The 25,980-nt window shown below is 45.7% G+C and overlaps 1 protein-coding gene across 5 annotated transcripts in view; it reads right to left on the bottom strand.

Annotated features, from left to right (window-relative positions):
- The window catches only part of LOC135920464 (uncharacterized), an 84,294-nt gene that overhangs the window by 43,381 nt on the left and 14,933 nt on the right, over positions 1 to 25,980 (bottom strand). The gene's annotated exons all lie outside the window — the stretch shown is intronic.

Here is a 25,980-nt window from a genome sequence, read left to right as displayed (position 1 = left end):
AAGACGAAGATAATTTCTGGAGTCTTGTCAAAACAGAAAAAAAATCCGAATTCGGTGAAGCTGTAGGCGGAAGTCTACTAGCCCCAAACAGGCCCCACGGATGAAGCCGCGACAGTTCCTTCCGTGGATGTTTTCTCCTCATCACATTCAAAATTGCATCCCCGGAATAGGCTCCGCGAAAAACATGCCTCAAGTGAAGTGTCTATTTACAGACACTATTTCATTTTATGCGTTGCATATTGCAATCACTCAGTTCAGCCCTTGGGCGCGGCCGGGCAGCCACCATTGACCTTTAGCACAACCACGTGACGTGACGTCACGACAGCCGGAGGAAAAGGTGGGCCCCAACTCGCGCAATATGCAACGCATTCTTGGCTTAACCAAGCTAAGCCTGGCCATTTTTTTCTTTCTCTCAGGACCGAGGCGTTACAGAGCATTACAGGCATTATATCAATATACAGACGTTAGAATTATATAGGCACCAGTGGCCTACATGAGAATGAAGTAACCTCTTACGAGGTCCATATTTACTGACGGCTTCTTTAAACAGCACAGCTACTTCCTGTAGCCTTTTCCTTCCTTCCACAGACCAGACATTTTCAAGGCGTTCAGAGGGAGTAATGTCGTCAACATCGACCGAGCTGTGTGCGATGAAACAAGTGATGAAATACACACCACGGCAACTTCAAGAACAATGGGCAATTTTCAGACTCAAAATCAGCATTCTGATGCCTTTGCACGAAAAGCACTAGATCAAAAAATTACATCTTGGTCCACGACGTATGGCATGCATACAGCCCTTCGCGTCTAACCCTGGACGTGTGGTAGCATTTCAGTGGCTTGCAGGAAATTGCGGTACAGCAGGTAATGAAACTGCGGGTGAGGCAGCCCGCAATGGCCATGACAACTTCAGTTATAAAAGTGTTTTTTGTTTGAAAGTGATGCTTCATCTTTCGCAATGTGATTTGTGCTCACGGAACGGAATAGAAGTTGGTATTCAACTTCAGGAAACTACCATTTTTTGCACAGCGTTGACCTAGAACTTGGATCAAGGCTACCACAATGTCTACCACGGCATCCGGAAACGCGGCTCTATCACCATATACCACTAAACATTGTATACACGAAGGGCGTTCTTTTTAGAAGGGACCAGTCTACCGGAGCATGTTCTTAGCACTGCGACGCCATGGAGTCTCTAGAGCATATCTTGCTTGAGTGACTAGAATACAGAGACGAGCGACAACGGTGTAAGATAAACATAGAAAAGCTCAATCAAGGTCCCTTCACTTTGACACGGATGCTGGGTCCCTGGCCTGGCCCGTCGAAACAGCGCAAAACCTTGAACTTGTCTTTTTATACTGAATCAATAGGTTGGCTCTCTAAAGTGTGGCCCACCTACATCATCTCATCAATTTTTTTTTATTCACCTTAACAAACAAGTTTTATCAATACTACCTACCTGCATCGCCTAGGACACTTACTCTGGTGCCGAAGAAATAACAAGGCCTGCATCTATTCTTTTCTATTCTTCTGGACACCTTCGTCAAGGACCTCATCCCCTTCGTCCCATTCCCTACAGTGTAGCATTTAGGCAAATATATGCAGGCTAGCAACTCTGCTTTTCAATAAATAGCTTTCTTTCTCTCTCTAACAACAAAAAGCAGGTAGCAAATCGTCATCGTCGTTATCATCATCATCATCATCATTCTATATTTATGTGCACAGCAGGGCGAAAGCCTCTTTCAGCATATGTCCAATTATTGTGGACCAAATAAAGTTGGTTCACTCACTCTCTCACACTAGCTTATTCCATGTTCCGCTTTCAAATTTTCTGACTTAATCACACCACCTCCCCCTCGGCCGTCCACGACTGCACTTCCTTTCCCTTGGCACCCATTTCATGCAGCCTTGCCGAAGATTTGCTGCCAAGGCTGCAAATATGTTCTTGCAGAGACTTCAAATTTAGTAGCTTGCCTTTTATCTTCCGTGAAGAGTCGCCATCCGATAAGTAGGCAAGCATCGGACCACGACCTACTGAAACTCCAGACGTGCATAGATAACCAACTTCTATGGGAGTCGCCTCCGCCAACACTCGTTCAACCATTGGCCGTTGGTGTCGCTTTTATGACCTGTTCGTCTGCTACTCTACGGTTGACTGGGTGGTTGGAGTCGTAATTAGAATGGCAGCTGTATTGTTGTTACGAAGTGCTGGTATTTTTGCGAACATAGTGATAGTGATGTCAATAGGCTTTGCTCGGTCACATGGCTCCAAAAGTTGACTGCCCGAACCTGCAAAAATGTCGGTGCGTGTAGTCAAAAACAGCGTTAATAGCCGCTCCTATCGCCTTTTTTAACGCAGCAACAAATCGCACAGCTTTTGAACATTAGGTCACATGGTTTGTAGAGCTCGTAAAGTTCAAACATTTCATTGTCTACATTGAAAAGTTCACTTCCGCACTTTTTAAGCAATTGGAAACTACCCAACAGTCGACGACAGAACTGTTACCACTAATTTTAACTCTTAAAACTTGCCTGTGAGTGTGCCCTGAGTTCAAAAAGACAATTACGCATACTGCTTCCCTGCGTACGTATCTTATGCACCACCGTTATGTTGCCGTCGTACCACACAGAAAAGCTAGCTTGGCAGTTTTGAAACAAATTTTTGACACAAGGTCTGCAGTGCAGCATCTTTTAAAGCACTGCACTCCATTCTGCAACCTTTAAACTAATATACAATCAAACAATACTTTAAAAAAGCTATGTTCACCTTTCCTTGAAACATACTCGATCAATTTCTTCCACGCATCCGGCACAGAAATTACTTGTGAAAGCTTTTGCCAGATTCTCTCCCTTTCAATTCCTAATATCATCTCTGACATTAGGCCACCTGTAATAAAGTCAACATATCAAGTTTATCCTGTGAATCGTTTAAAACAATTTTTCAGTCTCCTACCGTGGCTAGGCGAGGAAAAATTATGTTGTCTAGAATTGCAGCTGCCACCTGCGCTTGTTTGCCTTTCTTGTACCGCTCCTCCTCCTCTAATCTCACAATTAAAACGCAAAACATTCGCAACTTTTGTTTTGTGTTTATATTTGTGAATTTATTCGTTCAACCACCAATACAAGCGTTCTGCGTCTGCCGAAATGGCAGTTCGAGCGTTGGAACAGATCGCGGAAGCAGACGACTGCGAACAGGTTATAACCAGCGTAACTCTGCCCGTACGTTATGTCCGCAGCGGCAAAACAGTTGAACTAGACATTTGACGCCATATACGTGGTCTTATTCTGATCAGGACCAATCACAGGTTTTATTCATCTTCGTCGGTGCGCGCGCCATCAGGGCGCAAGGCAGTGCACAAAGACGAAGAAGGCAACCATGGCGGCTGCACATCCAGATTCCTGGGATCCGCTCTCATCAAAGGACCAAGACCCACCTCCGCAATGCCTGATGCGAATCAAAAAAGACATCACAGAATTCAAAGCCCAACCGCCATACGGCATCTTCATCGCTCCGCAGGAAGACGACTTGACCAAGATCCACGCCCTAGTCGTGGGCCCCTCTGACACGCCGTACGATGGCGGCATCTTCTACTTCATCTTGAAGTGCCCCTCGACCTATCCCGTGAATCCGCCGAAGGCGCGCATCATGACGACGGACAACGGACGGGTCGAGTTCAACCCGAACCTCTACGCTTGCGGCAAGGTGTGCCTCAGCATCCTCGGGACCTGGATGGGGCCGCCGTGGACGCCGACGCAGACCATTGAGAGCGTGCTCATCTCCATCCAGTCGCTTCTCAACGAAAACCCTTTCGGGAACGAGCCCGGCTTCTCGTTTTTCTCGCCGCTCACGAAGATCTTCGGCTACGAGAGCAACTACAAATCGTTCCTGCAGCACGAGACAATGAGAGTGGCAGTCTGCGACACGGTCGAAGCGTGCCTCAACGGCACTTCGCCTTGTCCACCGGTTCTGAGGGAGCAGGTGCTCAAAACTTTCTCGGAATCGTACGACAAGTACGAAAAAATGGCCACGGAACGCCTAAACCTGACCGGAACGTCACTGCGTGATAGATTTTTTAAAGTCAAGGGAGTCTACCAGTACAAGACGCTGTTGGCGCGACTGAAGGATCTGAACGACAGAGTGAAGCAGCGGAATGAAGCAGCAACGCAAACGGAAAACAAGTAATCTGTTATTTGGTATGGCGGTAGCGCTGACGTGATGCACTGTGTGGCGCGCCGACGCGTGATGCTGACCATTTCGTGACGTGCTGACGCTTCGACTCCAGCGCATGTGAGGCATCCATCAAGAATAGGCGCTCTGTATGCCCCATGCCATGTCCTGTGGCTGTGGTTTTCCTATGAGCCAACCGGGCAGTGCGAAATCCAGAGTGCTTTTCGAACCAAAGATTCTTGGCCAACGGTCACGATCTTCAATAGCGTCTGGAATCTGCTCAGCGCTACTGTCTCAAGCCGGCTGTCTTCATTGGTGCTGTGCACATGGAACCCACAAAATTTTTGAATAAATACTCCAGAGGGAAATGCGGCACTAGTGTCCATGCGGATTTCTTCAGCGCCGCTTCAACAGCTGTTCGAATAATGGAAAGTGCATGGATTTTTTTAAATTCTTCCTTCTGGCTTCAAATGACCTTCTGTATTCCTTTTTAACGATGTTGAAGCCAATTTTTCATTATGAAATCGATGAATGGCCATAATCAGCGTTAAAACATGGTGAGTGCTACTTATTGAACATCGTTTAACTTTAAGGACATGCAAGTGACCTTTCAAATGTTTAAAACCCGAACCCTCTCAAGTGAAGCTAGCCTAGCAGGACTTTTTGAGCAGTCAGGCATTGTACGGTATCTCATTGGTCTTATTGAGGTTAGAAGACTGGTGAGGCTTATCCAGTGCTGACAAATGGCCACGTCCTCTGCTATAGAGGACTACTAGAAAAGAAGCATTTCTGAGTAGGATTCCTAAGTAGGACATAGCGGGCAACATTGACGAATTCTATAGCATTAACGAGAGGGTAGCAGTGGTCGTAATCAAATTTAATAAGAGGTATAGAATAAAGGTAGTACAAGGCTACGCTCCAACATCCAGTCGCGACGATGAGGAAGTAGATCAGTTCTATGAAGATGTTGAATTAGTGATGAGAAAAGTGCGAACTCGGTATACAGTAGTAATGGGTGACTTAATGCAAAAGTAAATGAAAGCAGGCTGGTGAACAAGTAATTTGCAACTACGTTGTGGATTCAAGGAACACTCGACAAGAGACGTTGGTAGAATTCGCGGAAGGGATGCGAATAATGAACACCTTCTTCAGGGATGGTTGAAAAAAAAAGTGGACCAGGAAAAGCCCTAATGGTGAAAAAAAAATGAAATTGATTTCACATTTTCTGTCGGTCCCAGCATAGTGCAGGATGTAGAAGTGTTAGGTAGGGTAAAGTGCAGTGATCATAGGTTAGTGAGGGCTGGGATTCACCTCAATTTGAAAAGAGCAAGAGCAAAATTGGTCAAGAAGAAACAGGCCACCATAGACGTAGTAAGGGTAAAAGCAGACAAATTCAGGTTAGCACTTGCAAACAAATATGTAGCCTTAGAACAGAGGGATGAAAATGACAAAGAGGCAATGAATGAAACCGTAACTAGGCTGGCTTCAGAAGAAGCAATAGAAATGCCAGGAAAAGCACCAAGGCAACCAGTAGGTAAGCTCTCCCACGTAACAAAGGACCTAATAAAGGAACGAGGACGAATAAAAGTGTCCGACTCAAGAGATCAGATAGAATTGGCTGAACTGTTAAAACTAATCAACAAGGAGAAAATAATGAATATTCGATATTATAACGTGAGAAACACTGAGAAAGCATTAAAAAATGGATGCAGCACGAAAACAGTGAGAAGGAAACATGGCATCGGACAAACCAAGATGTATGCACTGAAAGATAGGCAGAGTCAACGTTACTAGACTAGCTTCAGTTGTAAAACTCTCCGCCCGCGCGCTTACAGCCGGTGTTGCCACTTCTGTGACAGCCGCCAGATGGCAGCGCCGTTTCATCGGGCTCCACTGCAGACGCCTCGCCGCAGCCTTCAGCCCGTGCGGACGGGCAGTTTGCGCGTGTTTCACGCTCGCTGGCGTTCTCCCTTGTCCGAATTAGTGATACCATGAGAAAGCGGTATCCACCTACAGCAATAAGATTTATCGGGCCAGTTGGTTCATACTGTAATAAGGGTAAACTGCACGAAAGAAAGAAACGCATAGAGCGAAGCGCGGAAGCTGTGTTTTTTCCTGCCGTCTTAACGTTTCGCGCAGTTTAGGCTCAGAAGCCTGAACATTTGGCCAAAGTGTGTGATTAGGATGATCTTCATCCCCACCGAGGCTTCTCGCCACGCCAAAGAAGCGCAACAAAAAGAAAGATGAGGTCAGTCTTTGAACACACAAGCCACACACACACACACAAAAATATTATCTGTTCTTCCACTCCGTGAAGAGGTTAACCAGCGAAGCTGAAACGTGCGGCCCGTGTTTATCACTGGGTCAATCTAGAGGATTCATTAAAGTATTTCTGAATTATGCGGTAACACACACAATCGGCTGCGACGGAGAGAACGACGTCACTGACGATATGCCCGTAGTCCGCCGTTGTCGCTTGCGTTAGATGTCTCGAGTTTGCTCGGAGGCATGATTAGCTGCTTTCGCCCGATTTGCGATTATTCAAAATTAAGTTTCTTCAGAAATTAAATCTATCCGTTACGTAAGACAATGAGTGGCTCATACTGCCTTAAGCAATGGCCCCTCCCACCGTAAACGCGGCCTCCCCATTACGACGACAGAAGTGAAATTCTACGCTGGAATGATGAACGGCAACGCAGCCAGCTGTGGAAGACGACGATGAACGTAGGAGCAGTGGCACGAGCGCGTGTGCCGGTCGGCACAAGGAATAGCCGAATTCATGGCCGTGGTGCTAGCATTACGCAAATTAGGACCATCAATTACGTCAGCCGTGATAGTTACTGATTCTTTATCATTGTGCTCATCCCTTACTGCTTCTAGTGATTCTCGCGTGATGAGGACATTTCAATCATTGGTACCAGGTTACTTGAGAAGCGTGCGTTTGATTTGGGTGCCCGGCCATAAAGGACTAATCATTAATGAAATTGCAGACTCTCTAGCCAAGGCATCGATAAGTGGCCCGATTCTTCCTTGCTGCCCTTTGACTGCTTATGTAACTGCAGCTAGATTTCGCAGGAGTATCATTATACAGTCAGTATCAGGCTCCGAAATTACTAACTCTGTGGAGTACGGACATCTCCTGCACCCTTGGAACAGAGATTTTTGCCGAACACGGAAAATTGAAGTGTCCATCACGAAGCTGCGCCGCCGTATACCTGCATTGAACTTCTACCTCCACAGGTCTGGTCTGGTCGCCTCACCACTATGCTCATTCTGTGGCGAAGCGGAGACAATCGACCATTTCTTGTTGTCTTGCAGACGTTTTTCTATTATAAGAAAACGACTACTCGAAATCCCGCTTCGCTCTATTGGTCTGACTTTATCAGTGCCTCTGATCCTATCTTTTGGAGCCTCCATTGTTGGGTTCAGCAACAGAAATGTTTGCTTGGCGATCCAAAATTACCTCATTGAAACTAATCGATTTCCATGTTAGATTGATCGTTCTCCCTCCCAACCATAGCTTTCTTTTATTTCTTATCTTTTATTTATTATTATTATTGTAGCGTTCCTAACTAGAACGGCAACAGAAATGACATCATCTAAGTGAGACGGGTGTCGTCCGCCATTTTATTCCAACTTCTTCCTCTAGCACCTTCCTTCGTCTTCTTTCATGCGTCCAGCGCGGACCGCTTCACTCTTCCGGATTTCTTTTAATTACACCTCCTGGGGTAATACTTGAATGCGTTTCCAATAGCGGCGCACTCCGTTTGGCCCGAGGCTCCGGCGTACCAGACATTCTTCAATATTCCATGCTGGCATGCAGTCTTAATAACTTGAAATGGTCCGAAATATTTTGAATTTGAGGGCACAGCTCCTTTCCTTACAAGGACATAGTCTCCAGGCTGTATGTCCGGTATCTGGCTACTGTGCCTTTTATCAAAGTTTCGCTTCATGCGGCGCTTGTAGATCTCCTGTTCTTTGACAGTTTTCCTTACTTCCGCAAGTTCGAGGTTCTCTAGGAGACCTAGCTCACGATCTGCAGGAAGTATGGGCGCTGTACCTGAAGTTACAAAATGAGGGCTGCAGCCTAAACTCGTGGTGTATGATCTGTTGTGATGCTTCACAGCGGCCTCGAGACAGCACTTCCAGCCACCGGCAAAGTCTGGATACATCTTCAGATACTGTTTGATGTCTCGTATGGCACGTTCCGCTAGGCCGTTTGCTGCCGGGTGGTATGGAGAAGAATACTTTATCATGATGCCGTGCTCCTGGGCCCACTTTGATAATTTGGCACTCCGAAAAGCCGGCCCGTTGTCGCAGACGAGCGTCTTTGTGTGTTTAAAACACTCAGCTTTGAGGAGGTCTATTACGCTGTTTGCGTCTTCTTTGCCAGCTTTAGCCGCAATCGTCCGTGTGCACTCATCTATGGAGAGCAAGAAAGCTTGCGTTCGCTTGACTCCTTCCCCCTTCTTTTTGAGCTCCGCGAAGTCCAAATGAATTACTTCGAACGGGATGCTTGAATATTCAGGGTTTGTCATAACGTCTGTCGATTGCTTGAATTTAACTTTGTTCACCTGGCAGAGGTGGCATGTGCGGATGTAATGGCTGATGTCGTTTTTCATGCCCAGCCATGTGAATCTCATGAGCAATTTCTTATAAGTGCGCCAGAAGCCATCATGTCCACCCGATTCAGGGGTGTCGTGGTATAGATGAAGAATCCTTGGAATCATAGTTGGTGGTACGTGATACCTTCCATTGATAAACTGGAGCTCTTCTGTACCTTCCCATAGCTTAATATGATTGATTGTATCTGGATTATTGCTTGATTCCTGTACAAGTAATCTTGATAGTGCGTCAGCGTCAGTGAGGAGTGGGCCAGGACGGTGCGAAATTACGAAATCAAATTGTTGCAGATAGTTCACCCATCTAGCAATGCGGCCTCTTGGCTGGGCCATGCTCAGAAGTTGAGTCAATGCTTGATGGTCCGTGAAAAGTATGAATTTGGCACCTTCCAGGTAAGTACGAAAGTACTGCACAGCTTTTAAGACGGCCAGAGCTTCCTTTTCTGTGGTGCAGTAATTGATTTCGGCGGGTTTCAGGGTATAGCTGTAGTACCCCACGACGTAGTGTTTGGTTTGATCAGCTTGTTTGGATGGCTTCTGGTATAGAACTGCACCGGTAGCATAATGTGATGCGTCCGTGTTCAGCACGAAAGGCAAGGAAAAATCCGGTATTCGCAAGATGGGGTCCGACGATATTAGTTTTACAAGCTCACGATAGACAGCTTCGCACTTCTCGTCCCAATGAAAAGGCACGTCTTTCTGAGTTAAACGTGTGAGGCACCTTGTTCTCAGTGCGTAGTCTTTGATAAACGCCCGGAAGTGTCCTGCAAGGCCAAGAAAAACGCGCAGGGAGTGCACATCATAAGGCTTTACCAGCTTGGAGATTCTCTCTACCGATTCTTGCTTGGTGCTTTTAGTCTGTCCATCAAACACCCTGCCAAGAAATACTACGGTATCTTGAAAGAACGCACTTTTCTTGAAGTTGACTTTGAGTTGGGCAAGACTGAGGGCATGAAGAACTTTTGAAAGGTGACTACGGTGTTCGTCCTTTGTCTTTGAGTAGATGATGATGTCGTCGATGTACACATTGCAAAATGTGCCCAGGTAAGGTTTCAGAATGTCCGTCATAATCTTCTGAAACCACGCAGGGGAGTTTTTCCAACCAAATGGTAGGCGGTTGTACTCAAACAAGTCAAATGGGGTTATGAACGCGGTGTACTTCTTCGTTTCTTCACTTAGTGGAATCTGCCAAAAGCCCTTGCAGAGATCTATTCGTGAAAACCAATGGCAACCACCGGTTTCGTCAATGATGTCGTCGATTCTCGGCATTGGATAAGGTATCAATTCAGTTTGACGATTGAGAGCCCGGTAGTCTGTGCAGAGGCGGAATGTCCCGTCTTCTTTAGGTGCAATAGTGATAGGAGAAGCAAATGGGGATACAGAAGGCCGGATGATACCTGCGTCTAACATTTCTTGCAACTCCTTTTTCAGCCACACCTTTTTATCTCTGGACATATTATAGGGGGTTCTACGAACCACTGTTTTATCTGCGAGCTCGAAAGGAACGACATGGGATTTCATTGCTGGAGGGTAGCTTCCTATGCATATAAGCTCTGGGTACTTAGTCTTGATGTCTTCGTGGTGAAAAATTAGCCTTGATACACTAGGTTCTTCACCAGGGTCTTCTGTTCTTATCGTGTCTTCGGCCATTACCTTGTCATCCCAATAGAGGTTCATCTTAAGTTTTTTCATGTCTGGACGGGACAAAAGAAAATCGTAGGTGACATTGGGAATGGCCAATACGTCACTGGTAATAGCATTTCCTTGAAATTCAATAGCCAGGGTTACCCATTCGCTATGCATGGTCACTGACCCATCGTAGGCTTGGACACGCAATGTTCTACCAGCGTGCAGACGACTGGCATCCACTCGAGTCTTGTTGATAATAGATACCGAAGCTCCACTGTCAACGAGAGCCTTCACTTCAATGCCATCTACCTTAATGGGGGCGTACAATAAGCTTGACGACACCAAATATACTGTCTCACTGAAGCTCTTTTTCTGGGGCTTGTGATGCACGGTAGACAGATTATGTGGAAGTAGGTTGCCGTGAACTGCGGTAATTGGTTCTTCACCATCCTCACAGTCATGATTTACGCTTCCCAGAGATTTTTTTATGAAGCTGTATTCACATTCAGTTGACGGCAACGACTCTAGATTGGAATCAAGTTGCTCTGTTCTACCATCTGGCTGTCTTCTCGATGTAATTCTTGGCACTGAGGTCTGTAGAAAGTTCAGAAGGTCATCAAGCGTTCTTGGACCTTTGAGCTGGACATGACAACGGATCTCGATACACAACCCTTGCGTTATCAAAGCTACAACAGCAGAAGACGACAGCTTCGGTTCTGCAGAATACAACAGGCGACGCTTCTCAAGACAGTACTCAAGCAGAGAGCCACCTGTATAACTGAACCGCAGTGCCGCATCCCATCTTTCTACTGCGTTGCCTTCGAAAGCCCCTAAAAAGTTGCTTTTCCACAGTTCCCAACATGTTGTTCCATAATCCATGAGTTGCACGTCATACCATTTTCTGGCTATACCGCCCAAATAGCGGCGCATATGCAAAATCTTTGTGTCGTCGGAGTGCCACAGATTCTTGTCACAGGCGTACTCGAAAAAACACAGCCAGTAGTGTGCATTTTGCGATTTTCCTTCAAAAACATCTGGTTCAACAATACTTCGTGCTGACTGCTCTCGACTAAGCGCTTGGACGAAAGTTCTCATTATTTCGATCTGTTGTATAATGTTCCTTTGCAGTTCCATAACACTCAAGTCTAGGCTCACCTTCCCAGCAGGCGTTTCCTCTTTGAGGGTGCCACGTCGTATGGGTTCCAGAACGAGTTCGCTCAGTGTCTGCAGTTGTAGATTCACTGTCACCGATCCTGTTTGCACGAGGGCTTGGCGGCTGATTGCAGCTTGTTGCAGTACCACGTTGATCAGCGCGGTTGAACTAACTTCAAGAGGAAGGTCCGTCGCTGGCTCACCGTGCACTTGGTATCGGGTGAACACAACAGACTCTGATGACGCCTGGTCGACGAAAAACGTCACCCGCATCGCTGGTCTTCGAAAACTGTCGGCTGCGCCAAAATGTAGCGTTCCTAACTAGAACGGCAACAGAAATGACATCATCTAAGTGAGACGGGTGTCGTCCGCCATTTTATTCCAACTTATTCCTCTAGCACCTTCCTTCGTCTTCTTTCATGCGTCCAGCGCGGACCGCTTCAATTATTATTAGTATTATTATTATTATCTTATACCCGGTTTTCATCTGATTATTTCTTTTCTTCTCCAAACACAAAACGTTTACTTTTAAACTCACACGCCCAAATTGTTAACTCCCTTGTTATCATTATTATTTTAGGCACCTAATTAAACCGCCCGATTGTTGGCCAATCCCCCACTGTGGGTATGTGCCACGGCCACTCAGGACAACAGCAACAACAACAACAGAATCGCTCTGTTCCACGCCGAGCGAAGCGTCGCATTGCTGGCGGCACAGAAAAAGCAGCGCGCCGAACTGTCGCCATCACCCGCCGTGGTTGCTCAGTGGCTATGGTGTTGGGCTGCTGAGCACGAGGTCGCGGGATCGAATCCTGGCCACGGCGGCCGCATTTCGATGGGGGCGAAATGCGAAAACACCCGTGTGCTTAGATTTAGGTGCACGTTAAAGAACCCCAGGTGGTCAAAATTTCCGGAGTCCTCCACTACGGCGTGCCTCATAATCAGAAAGTGGTTTTGGCACGTAAAACCCCAAATATTATTATTATTAACTGTCGCCATCGTTCCGATAGCCGCCTATGCAGCCAGGTGCGCAGCACGTCGGCATCGTCTGCTTATATTCTCAACAAACTCGGCGAAAGCTACAGTTTCGCGGATTACATGCTTGCTGAAATTCGCCTTCAACAACGAACCACACAATACGCTGCACCGCGCGCTTAGTCCGGCCCGCCCGCGTAGCCGGCTAGTGAGGAAGTGAAGCCGGGCGCGACTGCAGCGCCACGAAGGCGCGGGCGGGTGGCGGTTCCGCGCAACGGCGCCGAGTTTTAAAACTGAAGCTAGTCTAGTAACGTTGGGCAGAGTAATATCATCAGCAATCTCGAAGATATGGTAAAAGCAGCGGAAGAATTTTATACTGATCTGCACAGTACCGAAAGCAGCCATGATACCTCCATTTGAAGTAGTGATGAACAGGTTACAGAGGCCCCTTCTGTAACTAGCGATGATATTAGAAGGGCCTTGCAAAATATGAAACGGGGAAAAGCGGCAGGAGAACATGGACTACCAGTCGATTTAATCAAAGATGGAGGAGATGTAATGCTTGAAAAACTAGCGGCCCTTTATACGTACTGTCTATAGACTTTCAAGGGACTCAGAGACTTGGAAGAATGCCAACATTATACTAATCCACAGAAAGAGAGACGTTAAGGAATTGAAAACTTTTAGGTCATTAGCTTACTTCCAATATTACATAAAATATTCACCCAGATAATCTCCAATAGAATAAGGGCAACACTGGAATTTAGTCAACCAAGGGAACAGGCAGGTTTCAGGAAGGGATACTGTACAATAGATTAAATCCATGTCATCGGTCAGGTAATCTACAAATCTGCAGAGTCCAATCAGCCTCTCTGTATGGCTTTCATAGATTACGAAAAGGCATTTGATTCAGTCGAGATACCAGCAGTCATAGAGGCATTACGTAATCAAGGAGTACAGGACGCTTACGTAAATATCTTGGAAAGCATCTAAAGAGATTCCACGCCTACCTTAGTTTTCCACGAGAAAAGTAAGAATATACCTAAAGACAACGGGGTCAGAAAAGGAGACACAACCTCTCCAATGCTATTCACTGCGTGCTTGGAAGAAGTATTCAAGATAATAAACTGGGTATGCTTAGGAGTAAGGATCAACGGCGAATATCTCAGCAACCTTCAATTTGCAGATGACATTGTCCTGTTCAGCAACACTGGCGACGAATTACAACAAATGATTCAGAACTTTCACAGAGAGACCGTAAGAGTGGAGTTAAATATTAATACACAAAAGACAAGGGAACAAGATTTCAGGATCGCCAGTCAGCCCCTAAAGGCTGTGAAGAAGTACGTTTACCTAGGTCAATTGCTCATAGGGGACCCTGATCATGAGAAGGAAATTCATAGAATAAAAATGGGTTGGAGCGCATTCGGCAGAAATTGTCACATCTTGACTGGAAGCTTACCATTATCAGTAAAAAGAAAGGTGTACAATCAAAGCATTCTACCGGGGCTAACACATGGGGTAGAAACTTGGAGGCTGACAAAGAAACTTGAAAAGCAAGACCGTGCAAAGAGCGATGGAACGAAGAATGCTAGGCATGACATTAATAGACAGGTAGAGAGGGGTGTGGATCAGAGAGCAACCAGGGATAGCCGATATCATACTGACATTAAGAGAAAGAAATGGAGCTGGGCAGGTCATGTAATGCGTAGGTTAGGTAACCGCTGGACTATTAGGGTTACAGAATGGGTGCCAAGAAAGGGGAGGCGCAGTCGAGGACGGCAGATTAGGTGGGGTGATGAAATTAAGAAATTCGCAGGCGCTAGCTGTAATCGGTTGGCGCAGGACAGGGTTAATTGAAGATCACAGGGAGAGGCCTTGTCCTGCAGTGGACATAAAATAGGCTGGTGATGATGATAACGATAGTTGAAACTGCTGTAATTTATTTGTGCAATGAAAATCACAACAAAAACAACTGTTCACGTAAAACCCAAGTAGTTTAAGCAAACTTTAATTGTGCGCTTACAAAATAGCAATCAAAAAGGTTGCAATATGCTTTTTTTTTTCAACGGTTGTGTGTGAAATTGCAGATAAATTTTATATATACTACACCAATCATTCCCATGATTGCAAGCTTTACAGTGCCAGATTTTACCTTTATAGTGACGTTCGTTTGAAGCTGTGTGACAGGCGCATGGCATGGACGGCGCACGCTGTATGCGCCCTACAGTCTCGGAGGCCATGACATGTCCCATAACCTGCCATACTGTATTACGTTCTCAGCGCCAAATATTTATTCATTTTTACAGTGCAGTGGGACCAGACGACATCAAAGGGGGCCCGTTAAGGCAGTAGCGCCCGCTATTAGCTTTTCTCCGTAGTACATACATGTACTCTTTATAAAGAGGAAAGGCGCTTTTCAGAATTCCTACAAGTTGCTAGAGTGGCGGTTATACACAAACGTGAAGATCAGGAAGATATCCGTGCACAGCATTTTCATTAAAATATTTGAACGCGTACTGTACAAGAGATTACCCAGGTTTTTGAGAAAGCATGAAGTAATTTCACCACACCAGTTCCGTTTTCAACAAGATAACTCAACTTGGCAAGCCCAATTCCAAACAAGGGAACTAGTAATGTAAAAAAAGATCACCACCCCTTTCCAGTCCGTAAAGATAGTGGAACAGCGAAGCTGTGTTAGTTACACCGAGTGTTACACCATGCAAGTCAAACTTCGCCAGCAGTCTATATTGTAAATCTTTTGTTTCACCATTCTTGACCTCATTTTCGCTTTTGCATGCTTCGCGTGGTAAGCATGCTTTAGGAGTGCGTTTTTAGTGATTCTCACGGTGTTTTTTTTTCTTTAATTTTGCGCGTGAGGTATGTGTTTGTGTTTTGCCGTGCTGTTCTTGCGCGTGCAAGTTGCTCCGCCCTGTGGTCTTCCCACAGCTATAGCTGGGATGGAATGTGCGGAACTACTAATCCAAAGCTTCGTATATTGGGCACAGGGCCCACCACTGGAGATGCTTGGATTGGTTTGAAGATTGACATCTTTGTGTTTCTTAATGAGGTTACACAAACGTTCGGCTGCGACACAGAGAACGACGTCAGTGACGGTATGCCCGCAGTGCGCCGTTGTCGCTTGCGTTCGATGTATAGAGTTTGCTCGGTGGCGTGGTTAGCAGCATCCGCCCGTGATTGCCACTTGCGATTCTTCAAAATTAAATTGCTTCAAAATTAAATCTGTCCCTCACGTAAGACAATGAATGGCTGATAACCCCTGAAGCAATGACTCATACCCCCGTAAACGCGGCCTCCTCATTACGACGACAGAAAAGTTAAATTCTACGCTGGAATGACGAGCGGCAAGGGAGCCAGCCGTGGAGGAAGACGACGACGCTCTATCCATTGCTGATGATGATAGCTTTAGCGAACACCGTTAACGACGGCGCAGGGTCCGCCTAAATAGCTTCGCTGTAATACCGGACAAAGGTTGTATACAGTATAAATATTTCTGGACCTAAGAAATGGCCTTCGATTCAGTGAAACTCGGAAGTACTTTTCGCCAATAAGCGGTCTTTTTATGTAGTTGGAGGGTGCCGGCTAAATCTGATTAGAAGCTATCTGCAAAATGGCGAGGAATAGGTTACACTGGGATCCTCATCATCCAAGCTAACGCCAGAGACTGCAGATGTACCACAATAAGGCTCTACCTTAGGGCCGCTTTCGTTTTTGCTTTATAGAAATGATATCGCAGTATCCCATTAACTGAAAAAAAAAAGACCAACCCTTCCTCTATCGGAAAATGGGTGTAAGCGAAGGTTGTCACGAGCACGTAACCTTCATCACGTGCCCGCCGTAACCCACAGGTAACGATGCCGGGTTGCTTCGGCCTCCCGCTCCCTCAGCTCGGGATCTTCTCGTTGCTGTCGGGTTGCCTGAGCTCGCGCGGCTGTAACGGCTGGATCGGCACGCCGCCGGCGAGCCCCTTCACGGGCGAGTTGTCGCCGCCGCTCGACGAAGGCTGCCAGTTCTTCGGGGGAACGCACAATGCGTGGCCGTCCAGTCCGTTTTCCGAGAATGAATAAGAACGGAAACGAAGCCGCCGCAGCACGCGCGAGACCCTTTCCTGCCCTTTCCCTTCCGGGCAGAAGCGAAACGGTTCTGATTGGCGCGCGCCTATGCAGCTGGAACCCTTGCTAATGGCTCACGTTCCGGCGCCGGCACAGCTGTTAGCTCCTCAACCCGCCTTTTCCCACAGCTGCTCTGCTCTGGGAGAAACTGGGTTTTCGCGTGACCGCGACACCACCGAAACTTGTGAGCCAATACAAGTTTCGCTTGAAAAATGTTTTTGTACCCCAATGACACGAATGTTTTCTTTGTGGTAGTGAAGTAACATAGAGTTAAAAGAAAATAGGTGGTTAAGAGAGTTGGGTAAGTGGGTAGGCGTAAACCAGCTTCAACTCAAGGTCAATAAAACAAAGTATGTAATTTTTAGCTCTCGAAGCACGCAAGCAAGTGTTTTATTAGTCTTCATTTCTCTAATGATAAAATCAAGCGCACTAAGCGAATAAGATTATTTTAGTTTGTTTTGCATGACTGTTTTCTTGGAATCAGCAGGTTGACCATTTCAACTTGAGGCTGTCACACATAACAGGTGCTTTCGAAAGAATGAGACATCAGTTACCAGTTAGGGTCAGGTCAAATCTACAATAGTCTTTGATAGAATCACAGATACTGCATTGTATTATCGTACGGGGCACAACTAATGGTACTAACATCAAAAGTTTGCGAAACACGGACTCCACTGGGGATTTCAGAGGTCGTTACAAATTGATATTAGTAAGCAAACTACACACGAGCACACTCGCGACTCATGTTTTCGCTGAGGTGAAAAGAGATCAGTAAAAATGTTAAAAAAAGCTTACCTCATGACAAACAGAATTTTTCGGCTCAGAAATGTGTGTTATCGATTGCAAATTAAGGACAAATTATGGCAGACAAAGCCTTCAAATCTTCATTCCTGCTTTCTTGAATGATAACAGCAATAATGAAAATGAAATTCAGCAAGCAAACTCCCTGAGACATTTGAGAAAGCTATTTTATCGCGATCGGTTAACCGACGAAGCCTCTATTTGCTTTCTTTTCCCAGCATTTAGGTGATACAAAACTTGGCACTTTTCTTACTTGATGTCAGGCTCTATTTTGGCAGGGTAATTAAGCCTACGCTACAAACGCTTAGTGGATTTTCTTTGCGTAATTGCTGTTTCAAGGACACCGTTTACCTCTTGGTAAATGCATTTTCTGTTTCTTGTTTATGTATTCCTAGCCGAGATTTCGATATTGTTTTGCAAGAGTGTATCAAAAGTTGCGTTCCATTGAGGTTTTTTTTTTTGACACGATGGTACTACGTTACCCTTGCTGCTCGAGTGCACAGAATATAGAAGACAAGGACCTAGTCAGGTGAAGACAAGCATCTTCAGTCCCTGGTTATCCTTGGTTTCGTTTTCCTCTGTCTTATATTTGTCTGTTTCCAAGAAAATAAAACGCATATATATATAGTCATACCATAAGGACAACATAGGGGAAATATAGGGGAAATAGGGGAAACATAGGGAAAATATAGTAGGGGAAATATAGTCATACCAAGGACAACATAGGGGAAATTACTTGTGCTTAATAAATGAAATAAAGGAACTATAAATTAATGGAAATTAAAGTGGATGAAAAAACAACTTGCCGCAGGTGGGGAACGATCCCACAACCTTCGCACATCGCGTGCGATGCTCTACCAATTAAGCTACCGCGGCGCTGTTTCCCCGTCCACTTTCTTGGGTATTTATGTGTACTAGTAGAACCCTGGGATTGTTAGCCAGCGCCACCACTCACAGACCTTGGCGGCGGACGTGGAACGTCTTTTTTGCCGCAGGCGTCACGAGAACGTGATCTTTTTGGGTGAAGGCAACTGGTCAATAAACCCACATATACTACCTGAAGGCATCAATGTAGCCGGATTCGAGACCCTCGTTAAGTTGATGACGTGAAAGAGCGCGCGTCACGGCAGCTGCTGTTGCGGCTACTTGCGCGATGTTGCCTAAAATCGTGCAGTGGTGGACGCCGGCGACATGCACTAATATAAAAGATAAGGTGAATAAAAACAAAACAACAATCAGAATGAGTCTCCGTTCCTTCTCAGTGCCGCGCTTTGATTCCCTGCGGCTCCCGCAACTGCAAGACAGCGCCATGTGCTGGGCTACCGGCGATGCACGGCCCCCTTCGTCGTGACCGTCAGCAGTAGAGTAACCGAACGGCGCACTATAAATTTATCAAGCGTGATAAGGCCCGGCGTGAGAGTGAGGGCGAAGTGTGGCGTCACCCGGGGCACTCTCGCAGTCAGCACGCGGAGCGAGATAGCAGCGCCCCGGTGCGGCCCCGCAGCCGCTCCGGCCACCTAAGCTCTGGCCCGTTTACTTTTTTGGCCGATAGTACACCCTTGGGGTCGTATCTTGCCACACAAGTGTCATTTGTCTTGCTTGCGTTTCCTTTCTTGAAAACGCTGCGCTCGCTACTTTCCTGTCGGGAATGCCCTGTCGGGCTGATGACACGCATACCATTCGTGACTTCGAAGTACTGGACTGGCAGCGTATGGCAGAAAGAAAATGCGTATAAGACAGATGACGATTGGGGTCGTGTGGCAAAATATGACCCAAAGGGTTCAATTTTTTGCTTGAGAGTGTACAATCGTCAACTACTTTGCATGCGTTTCCTTTCTCTCACGCAGCGCACACGGTATTTTCAAGACACAAACTGCACGTTATCGGCGTGACATGTCATTCTTGACCGAAACGTAATGGTCGCAATGATTTCAATAAGGGAAATGCAAACAAAACATACAACGATTACTGTTGTGGGACAAAGGTAAGCCCCAAATGCTGTTTATATACCGTTTTATAGTACTTTCTGGTAACAAACTAAAGAAAGTTTACACCCTTTGGGGCTTATCTTGTCTCCAAGCAATAATAATCATGTCTTGCTTGCGTTTCCCTTGAAAACTTTACGGTCACTGCTTTGCTGTCAAGAATGCTATGTCACGCTGGTAACTCGCATGCCGTTCGCAACTTCAAAGTATCAGGCGTGTCTCATTACAGAGAGGAAAGGCACGTAGGACAAATGCTCATCACCATAGGGCAAAAACCCAAATAATACAACTTGTATTTAGAGTAAACATGAGGAGTGCTTGGAATTTATCTTAGGACCTCTACTGTAAAAACGTTTTGCACCATTTCGGGCACATCTTGTCCACAAACAATAGTCATGTAACTTAAGTAACCTTTTTTTTAATGCTGTGGGTCCAGTACTTCGAGGCAACGTGACATAGCATTCTTGACAGGGAAAGCAGTGAGCGCACTTTCCAAAGGAATGCAAGTAAGGCAGACGATTATTGTTTGGGGACGAAATACACCTGAAAGTGCTAAACAATTTTTTAGGGTCTAACTTGGTTCACAAACGAGTTATCTTGTGTATCCTTGTAGATGTCCTGATGACAGCAAACATTGTCATCCAAGTTATCATTAGGCACTAATCAAACAACACTTCACAACTGCATCAACCAATTTTATACCAACCAGATTGATGTCATGCAGCACATTCACAACATGGAAGAACTAACCTGTGGGCCTGCAAAAATAAGCTTCCTGTGTGTATTAGTTGAATCTCGAGTCACATACAAGATATTTATAACGAAATAAAGCGCACAGCCATTAGCACTTACACTTCTAGGAAAAAGATAAGTGCACTAAAAAACATCAGTCGGCACAATCTAATCTTACCACCATGACGTGGCTAGACAGTAATAAAATGTGATAACGTCATGTAATCCAAGAAGAGTACCATAGGAGGAATATCTACATTCACTTGTTGATACCTCGGTATTTAAGCATGCACTTCTACATAAGATAATCTCGGACAACTTTTAGATGCATACCTAGTTTCCACTGCTCCCACAGCTGTGAGGTCACTTAACTTCTTCCGAACATAAGATATTGCAGTGAGTCGCTAATCACACTACCCTCACCTGCTCTTACAACATAACACAACAGTAATGTGTATATGCTAAGATACTTGACTTCATTGGCACTTATAATTAGGCACACTAGTGAAACATACTTTAAGTGGTTGGCAATAAAATTAGTTAACATGCATTTGGAAAGTGCTGAAAGTACTGCAGAATTCTATCAAATATACAATAGAGGACACAAAGCCAGGGAAAATATAATTCTGAACTCTGCATTTTGTTCTGTATACAAACAGGCATCTCAGCAACAATATCAGTCATATTAATACGACTTGCATAACAATGCACAACTGCCCTCATGAAGTTATCAGGTTCATGACATCACCAGAAGACGTCTACACCAGTATGTAATAAATTGCACATTTCTACACCTATGCGCACACTTTAAATTAAGTTTGATCCGCGTGTTTTGTACCTGCAGACTGCTTCAAAATGCACCTGGTGTGTGTGCTTCAGTGTCGATACAAGACAAACAACACATACTCAAAAACAAGGTCACTTAACCATCATATGCATAACTATTGTACAACAACCAGCCACTGGAATGTTTCAGTAGCTCTACTGTCCTTCCCTCATCTTCATCACCCTTTCCTTTGTGAAGAGCAACTTCATGACATAGCTGGAATAAAAAAAAGGTAGAAAGGAGGATAAGCTTCAGACATGCCCTGCAAACATGCACAAAGCATAGTACGTACTGCATCCGTCATTTGCACCTAACTTTTTAATTAAGACATTTTACCTGTCAGTAAAAAATTCATTATGGATGCGCTTCCTGCACCGAGGGTTAATAGATAGTTTTAGAAAAGGGGCCTCAAAAAGGGGCCTGTGTGCCCCAACGCTAACACCCTTGCGGGTGTTAGCGTTGGGGCACACAGGCGTGGCGAGTTTTAGAGTAGGGCATATCGATTCCGGATTGCATCCTGTGCTCGCAGCGCCACTACGGCGTCAAGGAAAAGCAATTATAAATAATTAAATAGAATTACTTTTATATTCATGCTTCTGCATTTAATCAAAATTTAGAGCGTATCCTACTATCAGTAAGTAATTAGTTGCGCTCAGTTTTGAGTAGCGAACTTTACATGCCTTTACCAGCCAAGCTAAGCCGTGTTAAGCCTACGAGCCATGAAATCGACAATTGAATTCGGAATTATTGGCTTCTAAGGAATCAATCTTCATAACACATGCTAGTCGAGAGAAAGCGATAACCACAGTCACTTCTCCTAACTTGCAAACTTCCCACGTTACCACGAATCGAGCCCTGTTTGGTGCTAGGTTAGAGCCGTCGCTTCGATGGGGCCGCCATCTTTGTCGATGCAAAGGTTTTGGGGCAGCTTTTGGGGCTCCTGCTAATGAGTGAAATAGCGTGCCCGAAACGCAAAGCCCAAACGTAGCTTGCGTCAAACGCATGCGCAGTGTCTTTGACACTATTTCTTTGGGGCCTCAAACATTTGCGGCCCCTTTTCTAAAACTCTATTTGCCTCATATTCAGGAAATAAAATAATGAGGAATTGATTACCCCATATTAGACCTCGAAGCCTTGATCTTGGGAGGGGGAGCGGGGGTATTTTGTGCCTAAAGACAAGGTAGAGTTTTGGGTTAGGGGACGCAAACGGCTTGCGTACGCAACTAGGGGCGATGGTACTGCGCATGCGCAGACCTAGACGAAGGGGTCTGCGCATGCAAAGTACCGTGGTCCCTAGTTTCTGCGTACGCAAGCCGCTTGCGTCCTTTAATCTGAAACTCTCTATTTGTAATCCACAAAAAAAAAATTTACGCGACCTTATAGTCAAAAGTGAATAAGACCAGTAAATGACAGCATAGAAAAGTGCAATTTTAAGGGCAACAACAACTAAAATGACAAATGCCAGTGCAGTTCTATTGTAGAAAGAAAGTACCTGTTAAACCGTCCAATAAGCACAGTGCATGCAGTGCTAAATGTTATGCTTACAGTTTGAGCTCAGATTGTTGTTAAGGGTGAGTTTCAGCTATTAATAAGATAACAACATGGCAAAGGTATTCAAAGACTGTGCTCTTTTATTTGCTCTTCGCTACAATTTATTTCACATACCCTCAAGCGCGAAGGCATTATAGAGGGGAGTGGGGTGCATTCGAAAAACAATAACGATTACTGCAAGGTTATATAATGCAAGCGACATAACTTTGCAATATTAAAAGCGGATGGGACGCAGTGAGAAACTCATGTGGTGGGCACCTACTTGCTGTGCCATTTCCCAAGTGCTCCTATGTGACCTCAAAAACCATAACATGAAGAAATTGAAGATGAAGAAATTGCAGTCATTGACCGAGTCAAGGTGAAAAAACAGACGTTTCGGGAGCCGTATGGGTTCCTTGATCACACTAAAAGTGTGATCAAGGAACTTTAATTAAAGTAAATGTTTGTGAAAATCATGTTTTAGTGCGATCAAGAAACCTGTACTGATACCGAAACGTCTATTTTTTTACCTTCTCAGTGACCGAAATTTCTTCCCGTTACCTGACCATACGAAGTTTCATCTCACTCTTGACTACAAAACATGCTTGTTTCCTTCATATTTCAGTCTGCTAGACCTTAGCTGGATCATAGCGATAACAGTGACTACAAAAAAACAAAAGTGCACTCACTTTCTGAATATGGATGGCATATAGACGACCGCACGCCAAGTTTCATCCTAGACGCCAGCGCTCGTTTCTCTCCTGGCGGCACGATTTCATCTCGAACGGTGGTTTCCGTCGCCGCTTCCCTTCGCGGTCGCGCCCGCGTTCAGTTCGCGCTGCGCGCGAAACGTCTCATGTTTGCGACGGCGCCTCTTCGGATGACCGGAAATTATTATTGTGTTGTTAACTGTCACGACAGCAATGTAAACATGAAAAGGTTGATGCCACCAGTGAAATTCTGCCGATTCACAAGAAAATGGTACGAAAGAAGCAGACGACAGACATGATTATGCGCCGAGCGAAGTAAACATCTGGCAAACGAAGCGAGCTCGTTTATTGATCACTCCTGAGTGTATGACGGTTTCTATATGTAACCCACGTGAAATTAATAATTACTCGGTACATAATCCTTTTATTAATATAAAAACCTTAAGTTAAACGAGCGCTTGTCCTGTCTTCTTTCTCGTGTTTCGTTTGTGTGTGCGCTGTCTAAGAATGGAAACCACGTCTGTTGTATGCGCTAGCAGTGGCCGAAGTTCACGCGTTACAATTTACCAGATAGAGTTGTCAATGAGCGCAACCCCATTATCTTCAAGCAGCTGCTTACTGATCACCTTAAACCCTAACCTTACAATGACCGTACTGTGCCTTCATTCTTTTGCGATTGCCGTCTCACATTGTGACTGTTCTGCTGATTTGCTTTTGCATTCTATTCAGTGTGCCTCTTGTTGTTGTTGTTGTTTTATTTTTTTATTTTTATTTTTTTTAACGCGAATCCACAGGCTGAGTCTTGTAAGAAATTGTAACCATATCTTTGTTTCTATCCTTATCTTCTGTAACCCCCCCTTATGTAATACCCCGACAGGGGTCCTTAAGGAAAAATAAATGATGATAAATGATGATGATGATGATAATTGAATATGTGCATGATGCATTGAACATGACCGGAGTTCATTCCCACTTCACCACCGCACCGATCGATCGGGTTACTGGACGATACACACCCGCGTCTTGGTCGCGCCGGCATTGCTGAAGCAGGAATGATTAATAATACTTTCAACTTCCGTCTCTTGAGTACTGTTAAAAAATGACCAAGCTGTCTACATTGCTGCCTCTATTCCATATTGTTGGGAACGTACTAGTTAAAGTTGTGTGCGCATGTCGTACTTGTGCTATGCAGCGATATATCTTGTTTATTTCCGCACAGTGTCAATAGAAGTCCGTTGTCGCCATCAGAGACAACACGGATTTGTAGCAAACATAATGTGAGAAACTGAAAAAATGACTTTAGCTCGTAGGTGCCGTATGTATGTGCTGACGATTTTTCCGGCGGCACATACGATGTCGTTTCCAATTACCTGCTCAGCGTCCCTTACATGGTTAAGCAGACGCTGCCGTTTCGCCGCATTGCAGCCATAAAAATAATCGTCAAGCGTACCGATCTTCTTAAAGGCAAATATAGCGTGTGCAGTTTGTTTCACACTAAGGGGAAAACTCGGAATGTATTGCGTCGCGATGCGGCAAGCAATGGAGTCGTGCGGCGGCAGCAGCTCGAGCAGGCGCACACGCTTGAGGGGCAGTGTCGTGATCTGCGTCGTCTGCTACGGCGGCGCGCGCTGGCCGCATTTTCGGGAAGCGTGGTACTGTCAGGGGCAATGCACCGATTTCATCGGTACTGCGGGAACTGAGCTGATATTCTTTACTAAACGATGTGCGTCGCCACACTCGGATCCTTCATTGGCGATAATGGAGTTCCACAAACTTCTTTTGACAACATGGTTCATTTGTTCTTTCGAAAGGCCGGAGTACTGAGCGTGTGCACGTATATTTCTTCACTGTGTGTGCTACCGTAATGAGCAGCGACAAAACGCACCAAGATGTGCGCGCAACGTGCTCAGTCTTTGTTTGACTCGAAAGGAAAACAAAGCACTCAACAATGGGAGTTGAACACGGTGAAACAAACGGACACGATTAAATGAACGTTTTAGGTTCAGACAATGAGCTGGAAGTGATTTTTCTCGATAATCTTTCGCTACACCAGACAGACCCTGCCCGCCGGTGGGGAATTGGACACGTCACGCTCGGAACTTCAGTTAGTATCTCGTCATGTCCCCAGCGGCAGCGATGACAGCGCTCATCCTGGAAGGCAGTGAAGTGTAGAATGACTGATCAGGGATGTGTTCATTCGCTGCACGTCTCAGTCATGACGATGGTGGATCGAAGCCTATCCTCGGGCGACTGATAGAGGGGATGTTGCGCCAGCGATACTTTCAACGAGCCCCAGACATTTTAAATGATGTTGGCGCCCGGGGATTGAGGCGGCCGCTCCAAGAGAGTGACTGCGCGTTCTTCTAGCAGTTCTTGCACAGCACGAGCAGTGTGGATCGGCGTCCTATCGCGTTAGAATATATAGCCGCCTTCCAGAAACGGGCCGTCAAGAATGTATGGAATCAGTACGTCGTCTATGACTGCCATGCAGCGATGAACTTACATTCGAGGCGTATCAGTGGGCGTCGCGCAACGCTTAGCAAAGAATACCGGCTCCTTTCACGCAGTAACGATGTGATCAGCGCCCTGCACCTGACAGTAGAACGTTTCTCGACAATGCGGCCAGCGTGCGTTGCCGTAGCAGACGACGCCGTTCAAGATCCCGCCCCTCGAGCATCTGCGCGAGCTGCTGCCGCCGCTTGACTCAAGCGCTCGCC

The sequence above is a fragment of the Dermacentor albipictus genome, chromosome 2 (genome assembly GCF_038994185.2).
Source record: "Dermacentor albipictus isolate Rhodes 1998 colony chromosome 2, USDA_Dalb.pri_finalv2, whole genome shotgun sequence".
Taxonomy (NCBI): Eukaryota; Metazoa; Arthropoda; class Arachnida; order Ixodida; family Ixodidae; genus Dermacentor; species Dermacentor albipictus.
Note: the sequence above shows the minus strand (reverse complement) of the source record. Positions and strands in the feature narration are given on the sequence as shown.